An 11737-nucleotide genomic window follows, 5' to 3' on the forward strand; every position below is an offset into this window, starting at 1 on the left:
CTCTCTCTCTCTCTCTCTCTCTCTCTCTCTCTCTCTCTCACACACACACACACACACACACACACACACACACACACACACACACATTTTGAAAAGAAAACCATCAGACCTGTACTCACAGCTCTTGGAAGTCTGGGGCTATAAGACGGCTGGGACTTTGAATCCAGTTAGGCCTTGTAATGAGGCTGTCTCAAAAAAATAAGAAAAAGCTGTGACTCCTTCCCTTAACTTTATTGAACTAGAAACACTTCCTCTTTGTGAAATGGCCTCACATATGTGTACACGCACAGTCAAAGCCGGGAACTCCATGCGTCACATTGTTACCCAGAAGAATGCTAAAGTGAGTTCTAAGGAAACAATGTTTCTGCCATTTAGAAACAATCTCCAAGTCATGATCTCACAAGTCAGTAATCAGCATTTATCTGGGTTCCATCTTATTTCTAAATTTATTATTATTACTATTTATTTTGCTATTTATTATTGTGGTTATTGTTATTATTATTATTATTGCCTGGGCCTCATTGTGTAGCTCTGTCTCATTGGAACTATGTAAAACAGGCTGGCTTAGAACTCATAAATATCAGATGCTTGCCTCTGTCTCCCAACTGCTAGGGTTAAAGGTATGTACCAGTCATGCCCCACCCCCCAAACAGGGTTTCTCTGTGTAGTTCTGGCTCTCCTGGAACTCCCTATGCAGACCAGGTTGGCCTCGAACTCTGAGTTCCTCCTGCTTCTGCCTCCAGAGTAAGTTTTATTTATTTGTATGAGTGTTCTGCTGGCATGTATGTCTCTGCAACATGCATGTGCCTGGTACCCCAAGAAATCAAGAAGAGGGGGGCCAGATCCCAAGGAATTGGAGTTAGAGATAGTTATGAGCTGCTATGTCACTGCTGGGAACTGAGCCTAGGGCCTCTATAAGAAGAAGTGCTCTTAAACACTGAGCCATCTCTCCAGACCCCTTTCTTGTTTATTTGTTTACCAGACATAACCAAGAGTTTGTTGAATCAATGTGGAAATCCAAAACATCCTACTAATGACCAGGACTGAAATAGCCTAGCTATTCCTGTAGACACTCCCTCCAAACCAGAGTCTTTCTCAGATCTAAGGTTTGGCCTCAGAAACCTCGGTGGGTGTCTACAGTGCCCTTGGGAGCCAGTTTTGGAACCTGCTGTTCTGTCTGGACCTTTCCTGTATTCTGCCTTCTCTGCTCAGAGAAGTTCAAGCCTGGGTGTGAGGACACTCCTATGATGTAGCATCCAGGAGCTGGGGACCAAAAAATGATTTGCCCAAGTCACACTTGCCTGGTTATACTGAATTCTGGGCCAGTATGGGATACATGAGACACTATCTCAAAACAAAACCCCGAGTCAGAAACCTGAAATTCCCATTGTAGTTCAGGGAGTCTTGTCCAGCATTTAATGTCTAATGCTCCGACAGTAAGAGCACACTCAGGACTACCCCAGGAGAAGGATGGAATAGCATCTCCCTAAGGCCACAGCCTGGCCCATATGGGAGAGGGCAGTAGATACCGTAACTCATATTTCTGGCCTTCACCTTGAATTATTTTCAAGGCCAGGCTCTCCGGGAGTTTTTGGAAGGCTGGCAGGAGGTGTTAGAAATCATGTAAAGGTATTTGTCACGCAAGTTGTACAACCTGGGTTCGATTTCCAGAGCCCTTATTGAGGTAGAGGGAGAGATCTGACTTACTAAGTTGTCATATGACCTCTTCAGTGGTGCTGTGATACACCCATGCACATATGCACGCACGCACACACACACACACACACACACACACACACACACACACACACACACAAATAAGAAACCTTATTTTAAAAATATTGCATGTAGGTATCTGAGTGTTGAGGTTACACACACATGTGCCAGAAAGCATGGGGCAAACACAGGACTTCCCTACCCTCATTTCCTACTTCCTATTCATGTTCCTGTACCTCATCTTAGTTCAGTCATTATTAGCCGTTGGTGCTGGGGGTGGCCTCCAGTTAGTCTTTTTTTTTTTTTTAAAGAGGGTTTCTCTGTGTAACAGCCCTGGCTGTCTTGGAACTAGCTCTCATACACCAGGCTGGCCTTGAACTCACAGAGATCCACCTATCTCTGTCTCCCAAGTGCTGGGATTAAAGGCGTGCTTAGGGCCCAATAGTAAATGGGGTCCCCCATGCACTCCTTTTCACAGACAGTCATCCATTCCATTTCTGGCTTTTAGCAGGACGAGCTGCACAGTGGCATTGTGTTTTAAGGGGCAGAAAACTATGAATGGAGCCCATAATAATTGTTTAATTTAGTCAGAAGAAAGGAAAGAAGAGAAGAAAAAAAAACCCCAATCATGTTTCTGACTTTGTATTGACCAAGCAAAATAGTTTGTGTTCTTCTAGGCATGTTGTGTAGATTAAATTTCTATCTTTTCTGTCTGTCCACAAGTGTGTCCTTGGAATCTTCACAATTATCAATGAATTTTAAAACCCAGGAAGATTCCCTGTAATTTGTTTTCGTCTTGTTGTGGAGGTGAAGTTCTACACTGACCATGTCATACATTTATGTAGTGCCTAGTATTACAGAGCGGCTGGGAGTGTGGGCTTCGGAGTTGGGCAGACTTGAGGCAGTTCTGTCTGGATGTCTTGTCGTATGAACCCAGATATGTTCCTTAACTCTGTGAATTAGATTTTTTTTTCAGCCCTTAGGCAGCGTAAAGCAGAGCACTGTTATAGAGATTAACTAAGACTCCAAGTATGTGTGTGGGTACTTATTACTCTTATCAGGAGTAAGCCATCTACTCCTGATACATGCAGGTACTTGCAGAGTCCACAAGTGGCATCAGATCCCCTGAAACTGGAGTCACAGGTTTTTGAGGGCTGGTCACTGTGGGTGCTAGCTAGGAGAAGAACTCAGGTCCTCTTCAAGAGGAGGAACAGCAAATGTTCTTAACTTCCTGGCCATCTCTTCAGCACCCTCCCCCAAGATATTCAAATACCCCAACCTCCCTTTTCCTACACTCCAGGGTTTCACTGTATGAACTTGGCTAGGCTGGAACTCACCATGTAGACCTGGCTGGCCTCAAACTCACAAAAGATGTGCTTGTTCTGCTTCTAAAGTGCTGGGATTAAAAACAAGGTATTTATTGGATATGTCTGTAAGTTCCTTTATTTATGTTAAAATGGATAGAAACAACTTTCAGGCCATCTCCCTGGTTCATCTTTTAGACCCTCTCTGTTATAGCAGGTGGTTCTTGTCTATCTGGAAGTATGTTTGGGTTGCAGTTGCTTTTGCAAGAGGCTCTGCACATTTTCGTGCCAAGTTCTTTCTCTGCGTCCGCACCCACCCTTATCCACCATGACATTTGTTAATTTCAAAGAAAATATATTATTTCTATTGGCTACTGTGACATTTCACCAGCAAAAGAAAGGAAAACTATGAAAGTCTGTAGGTCTGAAGTTTTGCTTTTTCCAGTTTTTGTTTTTGTTGATTTAAAGAAAGCCTCCTTCCCTAGCTATTTCTGGGAGAGGAAGGCTCTAGTGTGCATAATCCCTTGTTTATTGGCATCAGGGTCCATCTGCAGGAATAATTCAGAGCCTGCTTTTACGAATACAATGCATTCTTGAGATCCCCCCCCATAGGTGTGGCTAATCTGGTTTTTAGAAGATAATTTACTATTTTAACAACAGCTGATTGTAATCAAGTCCTTTGCTGTTTCTCTAAAGCTAGAAACCAAGACTGCTTGCTTCTACCACACCACCAACTCCTCGCTTCCTGATGGGAGAAGGGGTGGAGACTGCCAAAAGAATATGCTCCATGCCATGCTGTTCCGTGTCAGAGTTGACTTGATTGGCCTGAATATCCGCTGTCTCAGTCAGTTTTGCCATCTCTAAGCCTCCTGGAGATGAGGCCATTTCCTCTCTGCTTCTGTCCACCGAAGAACTGTCTCAGAGTGCAGTGGGTTTTCATATTGTGCTGATAACAATGACAACACATCAACCAAAACTAGGTTTCCTCTTGGCGTTCTCCCTGCCTGCAGTGTAGGACATTTTTTTTTTTTTACAGACTTGATATTTTTTTTCTCTTTAAAGATTGTGCTTCCTACAGCTTTGAAAGAATTACAGAGATGTCACGGTAACATTAAATCTTCTTGTCATTTCCTGTCTCTGAAACATTTTCTAAAGGATAACATGGTAGAGATTTTCTGCATTCTTAAAAGACAATTGACCTTCAGAGGGCACAGCACTGTTGCTAGGAAGAAGCTTTGCCATCCTTCCCATCATAAGGGCCACCTAATCAAATCAACAAAGATAGAATGCTAACTAGAAGATATTGTCAATAGATAAAACATTTGTGCATTTCCCCTTAGCGCAGAAATATATATTATCCACAATGATAAAACTATTGTTTTCTAAAGCCAGAGATCATAATGTTATAAGGCCTAGATAGTTTATTTTCTTACTGTGACTAGGATTTATTTTTTCCCAACCTTGTTTGACATGGTTTATATCTGCAGCAGTGAGTTATTCCCCTACCCCAATTCTATTAAAATATCACCAGGGGTATTATAAAGAGACTATTAAGGTTATTATTGGGATAAATATCATGGAAATTTTTCAGAAATATTGTAAATGTGTTGCTAATATCAATCTCTCGTAATTTTCAGAACTTAAAAAAATGATTCCATATAACCCAAATGGCTTTGGACTTTCCATGTAGCCCTAGCTGGCTTCAAACTTCTGAGTCCTTCTTCTTCCTCCCAAGTGCTGAGATTACAGTCACGTGTTTTTATTTGTTTTTGTTTTTGAGACAGGGTTTCTCTATGTAGCTCTGGCTGTCCTGAAACTCTCTCTATAGGTCTATAGGCTGTCCTCAAACTCCTCAAACTCACAGAGATCATCTGTTTCTGCCTCCCAGGTTTTGGGATCAAGGGCATGTGTCATTACACCCAGCTTTGCTTTCTTTTGGGATAAGGTGCCACCATGCAGCCCAGGTTGACTCTGAACTTACTATGTAGACCAGGCTGGGGTTAACTTTGTGAATCTGTGGCTATTCTTCTGCCTCTGCCTCCTGAGTACTGGGGTAAAGCTATGCATCCCCACATTTGGAAGTACAAGTAAGATCTAAGACATGTTTTTAGTGTCATTGGTAATAGAATTACAGCTTACCCTCCTTCATGCTAGCAATTTTTAATGCAATGTTGGATGTAAGATCACTCCTTCATCGTCTTGATGTATCTTCTATGTATTTGTTCGTTTCCAGTTCTACTTCACAGAATTTGGGCTTTTTGGTCAAGTATCTTCATAGAGCCTTTGTCCATTTCCATCCTAGTGAAAAACACCTTGCAGAGAGGTATGCCCGTGTAGATACGTGAACCACCAACCTTTCCTGCAGTTTCTATGACGTGTAAGCCTGGACCATTTACTGCTCTTCAGAATCCCCCACCCCATACACTGTAAGCCTCTGCAGCCTGATTATTTATTTATTTATTTATCTATTTATTTATTTATTCATTCATTCATTCATTCATTCATTCATCCACTCATTCATTTTGCTTTATCTTGTCTTTTTCTCTGCTTTGTTTTGCTTGGTTTGAGGGAGGGTCCCAGATAAGAGTTCCCTCGGGCACCCAATCTGTTCTTGAACTTGTGATCTTCTTGTTTCAGCCTGCCACATGCTAGAGTAACTGACATATACCATCATGTCCAGCTTCTCACCTCTTCTCATGAGCCACATCTTGCCACAGATCATAGAGTACTGTACTTTGGTCTTGGTTCTTTGGGAAGAGGGGAACACATTGAAATGCCTTTTGTGGGGCAAGAGAGATGCCTGCATGTTTAGAGTCTTCCCGGTCTTTTAGAGGACCAGAGTACAATTCCCAGGCAATCCTCCCCCTCTGCCCCCAACCCCTGAACCTCCCCTCCACCCCGCTTCCCGCCACACAGTATACACACAGAAAGGAAAAATAAAGTCTTAATTAAAACAAGAGTAATATATTTTATGAGTTTTGCTTTGGTTAGAGTCACAAAAGGATTGGCTTCATTGATGACCAAAAAAGGCAGAATTGCACCTTTGACACGCTCCTGATGCTCCCGAGTTACCCCCTAGCCATTCCGTGAAGCAAGGTGGAAAGAGCGCCCTCTGCTGAACTTGCTAGCGCAGCTTGGGTCCTTGGAGATACTATACTCAGAATGCTGTCGGTTGGAAAAACAGTCAGAACCACCCCGGAGCTGGGGGAAGAAATATGAGCGACCAGATTCCACTCCTCCAGCTCTGGAGGTCCCGAGGAGAAATGGAGGCTCTGGGGTGAAGTCTGCCATGACCAGACCTTTCAACATTTTTACAGGAGTCAGATACACAATCACTTGAAAACTACAGGGTTCACCCATCTGTGAAACTCTAATAAATAAAGGCATTGAAAAGCTAGTCACGATGGCTTCCCTCTCTAGTTTCAGAATACAGAGACTGAAGGAAGAGGATTTTGAATTCGAGCTCAGGTCCGTGTGGAGGATCCGTCTCTAAAAGGAAACGAAACAACAGCTAAACAAGTCTAATTTTAGGCCCCTCCTAGTGAAATTATATCCTTTGCTACAGATACTCCGAATGGAAGAGAAATAAAAATCAAAAGTCAGGATATCATTATTTGATGTCCAGTTTTCTTCATATCTTCTACACTGTCTGTATGTTTTCTAGATGAGGGTGCAGAAAAGCTAATGAGGGCTGACCCACTGCCAACTCAGAGCCCATGGTGTTTGAGTTTCCTCCAAGGCTGTGCACTACTGATCTCAGCTAAGTTTGTTGTGTGTGTGTGTGTGTGTGTGTGTGTGTGTGTGTGTGGTGTGTTGAGATAGGGTTTCCAAACAATGGTGGTGCACACCCTTAATCTTAGTATTCAGGAGACAGAAGCAGGCAGATCTCTTCGAGTTTGAATCTTGTCTACAGAGTGAGATAGGGCCTCTCTATGTACCCCTGGCTGTCCTGGAACTCACTATGTATATACAGCAGGCTGGCCTCGAACTCAGAGATCTGCCTTTTGCCTTCTAAGTGCTGGGATTAAAGGTGTGTGCCACCATCATGCCTCGTTTCTTATTTTATACCTTATGTCATAATATTCTTACTACTTTGCAGGAACCATTTTGATCTATCAGTAAGTAAGCATGCCTCTTCATGGATCATGATGGATAGTCTGTGGTCTTGCTTTTTACAATAGTTGATATCACCCAAAGAATGAATTAATTTCCAACCATTGATGACCAGCCAGAGGCCCCTAACAGAAAGACTGTGGAAGATGTGAATAAACACACTCCTCTGTTACAGTAGGGGGTCCCAAATAACACTGAGAGTGTTCTGTGTCCCTGAGTTTCATTTCTTCTGAAGGTCTCAGTCTGTGGTCTGACTTAGACTGGGCAGGGAGATGTAAGGAAGGAACCAATACAGGAGGCTGCTTCCATGGGTTGACGTCCACCAGGTACACACAGATCTCTTGGTGCTGATGTGTTGAGTTTGCTTGAGTTGACATGCTTCTGTGGTGCTGAGTTAGGTTGGTGCTACAATCCCAGCCAGGAAATACATACTTTAGACACTGTCATAGTTCCTATTCTTGTCTGTGTGATTTCTCTATGCAGATGGTGAAGGTGATTGCTAACCCATGTGTGGGGGTCAGAGGACAGCTTCTGGAGTCAGTTCTTTCTGCAATCTGGGGATCAAACTCAGGTAATGAGGCTTGCTTGGCAGGCATTTCACCAATGGAACTGTCTGGCCAGGCATACATGCTGTTTTTTTTTAACAGAAAGTAGATTTTAATGAAGAAAACTTTCCAGAAGCACTTACATCAGAGAACACCGGAAGCCACTCTGTTCTAGAAAGCAAGAACTAGAAGAATCTATCTAGACTGAAAGTCTGAAAAAATGTAAAGTTAGAAATTTTGTGTGTGTGTGTGTGTGGGGGGTGGTTGAGGTTGACTAAAAAGGTAGAAGCAAAATGAACTTTTAAAAACTAGATATTTAAGAGTCATATGAGGTAGTACATACCTGTAGTTCCAGAATTCGGGAGGTTGAGGGCAGAGCACTCTGAGTTTAAGGCCAGATCGAGCTGCATAGTAAATTCCAGGCCAGCCTGAGTTGGTAATACCTGGCCTTAAAAAAAAAATGTCAGAAAATGGTGTTGCACACCTGCCATCCAGCACGTAGGAGACTGCACAAGGAGAATTGCTGCAGGCTCAGGGCTGGGTGAATGAGACATTATGTTTGAGGGCAGCCTGACCTACAGAGTGAGAGACCCCGTTGCTTAAAGCCAGCAGGGCCAGCAAGATGGCTCTGGATAAAAGCACGGAAGAAGGAAGGAAGAGAGGGAGGGAGGGAGGGGAAAAAGGAAGGAAAGGATTCCCACACATTGTTCCTGGCTCCACTCAAGCATCATAGCATGTACAGCACTCCCTTCACTACAAAATAAATAAAATGTAATAAATAATAAAACCTAACAACCAAAACAGTGTTTTTATTGGCCACACATTTACTAAAATCAGAATATTGAAGAGATGATGACTTCTATGCAGGGATCAACTATAAGCTTCCAAAGCTTTCCTGGTTTTACTAAAATACTGTGTGTGTATATGACATGGATATGAGCTTGCAGGTACAGAGGTCAGAAGACAACTTTGTGGCGTTGGTCCCTTTCTTCCACCTTTATGCTGGACAGAGAGATACAATTCAGATTAAGCAGGCTGGGGTGGGAAGCACCTTTGCCTGCTAAGACATCTTGTTGCCCTGCATTTTATTTTATTTTGTAAAGATACTGAAAACAATTTTAAAGAGCAACTGAGGGCTGGCGAGATGGCTCTGCAGGCGAAAGTGCCTGCTGCCAAGACTAATGACAAGAGTTTGATCCTTGAGACCCAAGTAGTAGAAAGAAGAGGATCAACTCCCACAAGTTACCCTCAGACCTCCACAAGTATGCCATGGAATGCCCTAGAGTGTACACACACACACACACACACACACATACACACACACACACACTCACGTAACTATTTTCAAAGAGAGAGAACTGGTAAAAGCACACTTTTTTGAAGAGTCAAGTTCAGTCTGCTGCAGATGATCAGTGACAAGATGCAGGACTGTAGTCTAGTCTCCACTACTGACGAAGCGCCATACCGGTGTCACTTAGCTGTTTCTCTTTCAGTGAGCTGGCCAAGTGCCCAAGTGCTCTATTACCGAGCTATGCTCCTTACTTCTGTGATAACCATTGAAGTAAGACCGCGCGTTCGTCCCTGTCTTACTGAATTTTGTTCTTCAGCATGAGGAAGCATGTATTTAATGCAAGCAAGGGATGTATCAGGAAGATCAAGGAACTTGTTTCAGGTTAAACAGCAGGCAATGCCGTGTTCGGATTCGGTCATCGGTATTCTTTCATGCACAGATTCCCCGCTTCAGGTATGTTATGGTGAATAAGATGTATTCCTTTGGCTGAAGAGATAGTAGCAGGATTAGCTGTGTGAGGGAGGGTGTGCTGGTGTGCCGCAGCTCAGATGCCTCAGCCTCACGGAAAACTCCCTACGGCAGGGATGTCTAAACAGCCCTCAGGGCCAAGGGAAGAGGCCAAACGCGATATGAGAGAACACTTCATGAAGAGAAGGGTTGTGGATAATTCAGTCATGAGACAGTGGGATGTTCTTGGGAAATGAATTCCAAAGGGAAATTCCATGAAAGCAGGGAAAGGGATGGGGGTAAGGTTGGGATGAAGCTGGTCTGGACTATAAAGTGAGTTCAAGACCAGCCTATGATACGTACAAAACCCTGTGTGAAAAATAAAAACAAGACAGGCCCAGCATGGTGGTGCACACCCTTAATCATGGTACCGAAGAGGCAGATGCAGGTGGATCTCTGAGTTTAAGGTCGGTGTGCTCTACATAATGAGTTCTAGGCCATCCCGGGCTACAAAGTGAGACCTTGTCTGCCCTCCAACCTCCCGAGTCCAAAAGGAGGCCAGACATGGTGAGTCAGGCCTTCAGTCCCAACATGAAAGAGCCAGAGGTGGGTAGTTCTCTATGAGCTCAAGGTTAGCCTCGTCTATACAGTGAATTCTGGACTAGACGGGGCTACACAGTGAAACCTTAAGACAAAAGTTTTGGCAAAGGTTGGGGAGATGGCTCAGAGATGAAAACAATCGGCTCCCATGTAAGCAAGAAGACCAGAGTTCAGATTCCCAGAACCCACATAGGACCAGATAAGCTAACAGCTCAACTGTAATTACAGCCTCAGAAGATGGGGACAAGATATCCCCACAGCAAGCTGGCTAGAGATTAAGGTAGAAGAGCAACTGAGGACCATCAAACGTTGGCCTCCATATGAATGCTGAGGTGCATCTGCAGGTATGCCCCATACACATAAACATATACACACATAGGAAAATAAAACAGGGGGGAGGGGCAAAACAGTAAGAACAAGAATAGATCTTAGAGAAGATGCAAATGATCATATTGGTAGATTTGAAATATGAAAATACCTCTGCAGTTCCAGTGAGATGTGATAAGAATTTTTGAAAAATCCCTGCTGGCAGGGTGGGAGTGGGGCGGGGGTTCTCAGCCAATGCAATAAGCTGAATCTAGTCGAACTAATAAAACCAGATTTTAATAAACAGAGCAAAGCAACTCCTGGGTGACTCTCAGAAAGGCAAGAGAGAAATCACACAGCAGGTCTAAAATCCAGGTCTTAAATACCCTGTAGGTGTGTAGGTATAGTCTTGAGCATCTTAGGGGGAGGGTCACCCCTTGGGCCGCTTTCTAAAGCATGCGCTTTGGAGAGGGAGAAGGGGGCCTGAGGCGGAGCTTCCACCTAAACATGGGGGTGTGGAGGATAGATTGAGAAGATGAAAGAGCAGAAAGGAAGGTCCAGTGGGTAGAACTGTCAGCTGTGCAAGCTCAGCCACCCAAGTTCCCATGTAAATAGCCAATGCAGCCACGCCCATCTGCAGGCCTAGTATTCCTTGGAGACAAGAGAACTGCCTGAAGTTCATGGCCAGCTAGCCTGGAGTAACAGATGCTACAATGGAAACAAGAAAGACACTGTTTCAACAAGGTAACAAGTGTACATCATCAAGACACTCAGTATTGGCCCTCATCTGGAAGGATCTAGAATCATCAGGGTGGCAAACCTCTGGGCAGGGCCTGGGAAGGAGTTTCTAAGTTGGGTTAACTGGGGTGGGAAGATTCACTCCAAATATGGCTAGTCACACCCCCTGTGTTAGGGTCCTGGACTGAGTAAACAGAATGAAGAGAGTTGAGTACCAGTATCCGTCTTTCTCTTCTTCCTGACTTCTGATGCACTGGGAACCAGCTCCCTTGGTTTCAAGCTTCCAAGCCTCCCCCATCATGCTGGATGGGACCCTTGGGCTATGGAACAGAGAGGATACCTTCCTTTCTTAAGCTGCCTTTGCCAGGTGTTCAGCACTGAGAAAAGTGACTCATCACTTACATAAAACCCAGAGTGGTCTGGATTAGACATTAGGCCACTGGAAGGAGAAGAATGGGTCAAGTCAGAGGTGTTCCAGAAATAGAAGATGTGGACAGGAAGTCAAGGGGGCGTGAGGAGAGCAGGATGTAGCACTTTGCTCTGAGGGTTGATGTGAGCCACGGCAAAGGGCTGTCAGCAGTGTGTGACTCGGCACAGGCGAGCCTCCCACCCACAGCTCCCACTTGGTCCATGGGATGTTTGGTGATTGTCTCCAGAGCTAAACACTCCGAGTGGGG

At 44.2% G+C, this 11737-nt stretch overlaps 1 long non-coding RNA gene across 1 annotated transcript in view; it reads left to right on the forward strand.

The window, feature by feature from the left end:
• The window catches only part of LOC113457222, a 10201-nt gene extending 2340 nt beyond the window's left edge, over nucleotides 1-7861 (forward strand). Inside the window, exons 2-3 of the long non-coding RNA XR_003377850.1 lie at nucleotides 7617-7704; nucleotides 7781-7861. This is a non-coding gene — a long non-coding RNA (uncharacterized LOC113457222). The remainder of the gene's footprint in view (nucleotides 1-7616; nucleotides 7705-7780) is intronic.
• Nucleotides 7862-11737: the final 3876 nt, after the last annotated feature.

The sequence above is a fragment of the Microtus ochrogaster genome, chromosome 21 (genome assembly GCF_000317375.1).
Source record: "Microtus ochrogaster isolate Prairie Vole_2 chromosome 21, MicOch1.0, whole genome shotgun sequence".
Classification (NCBI taxonomy): Eukaryota; Metazoa; Chordata; class Mammalia; order Rodentia; family Cricetidae; genus Microtus; species Microtus ochrogaster.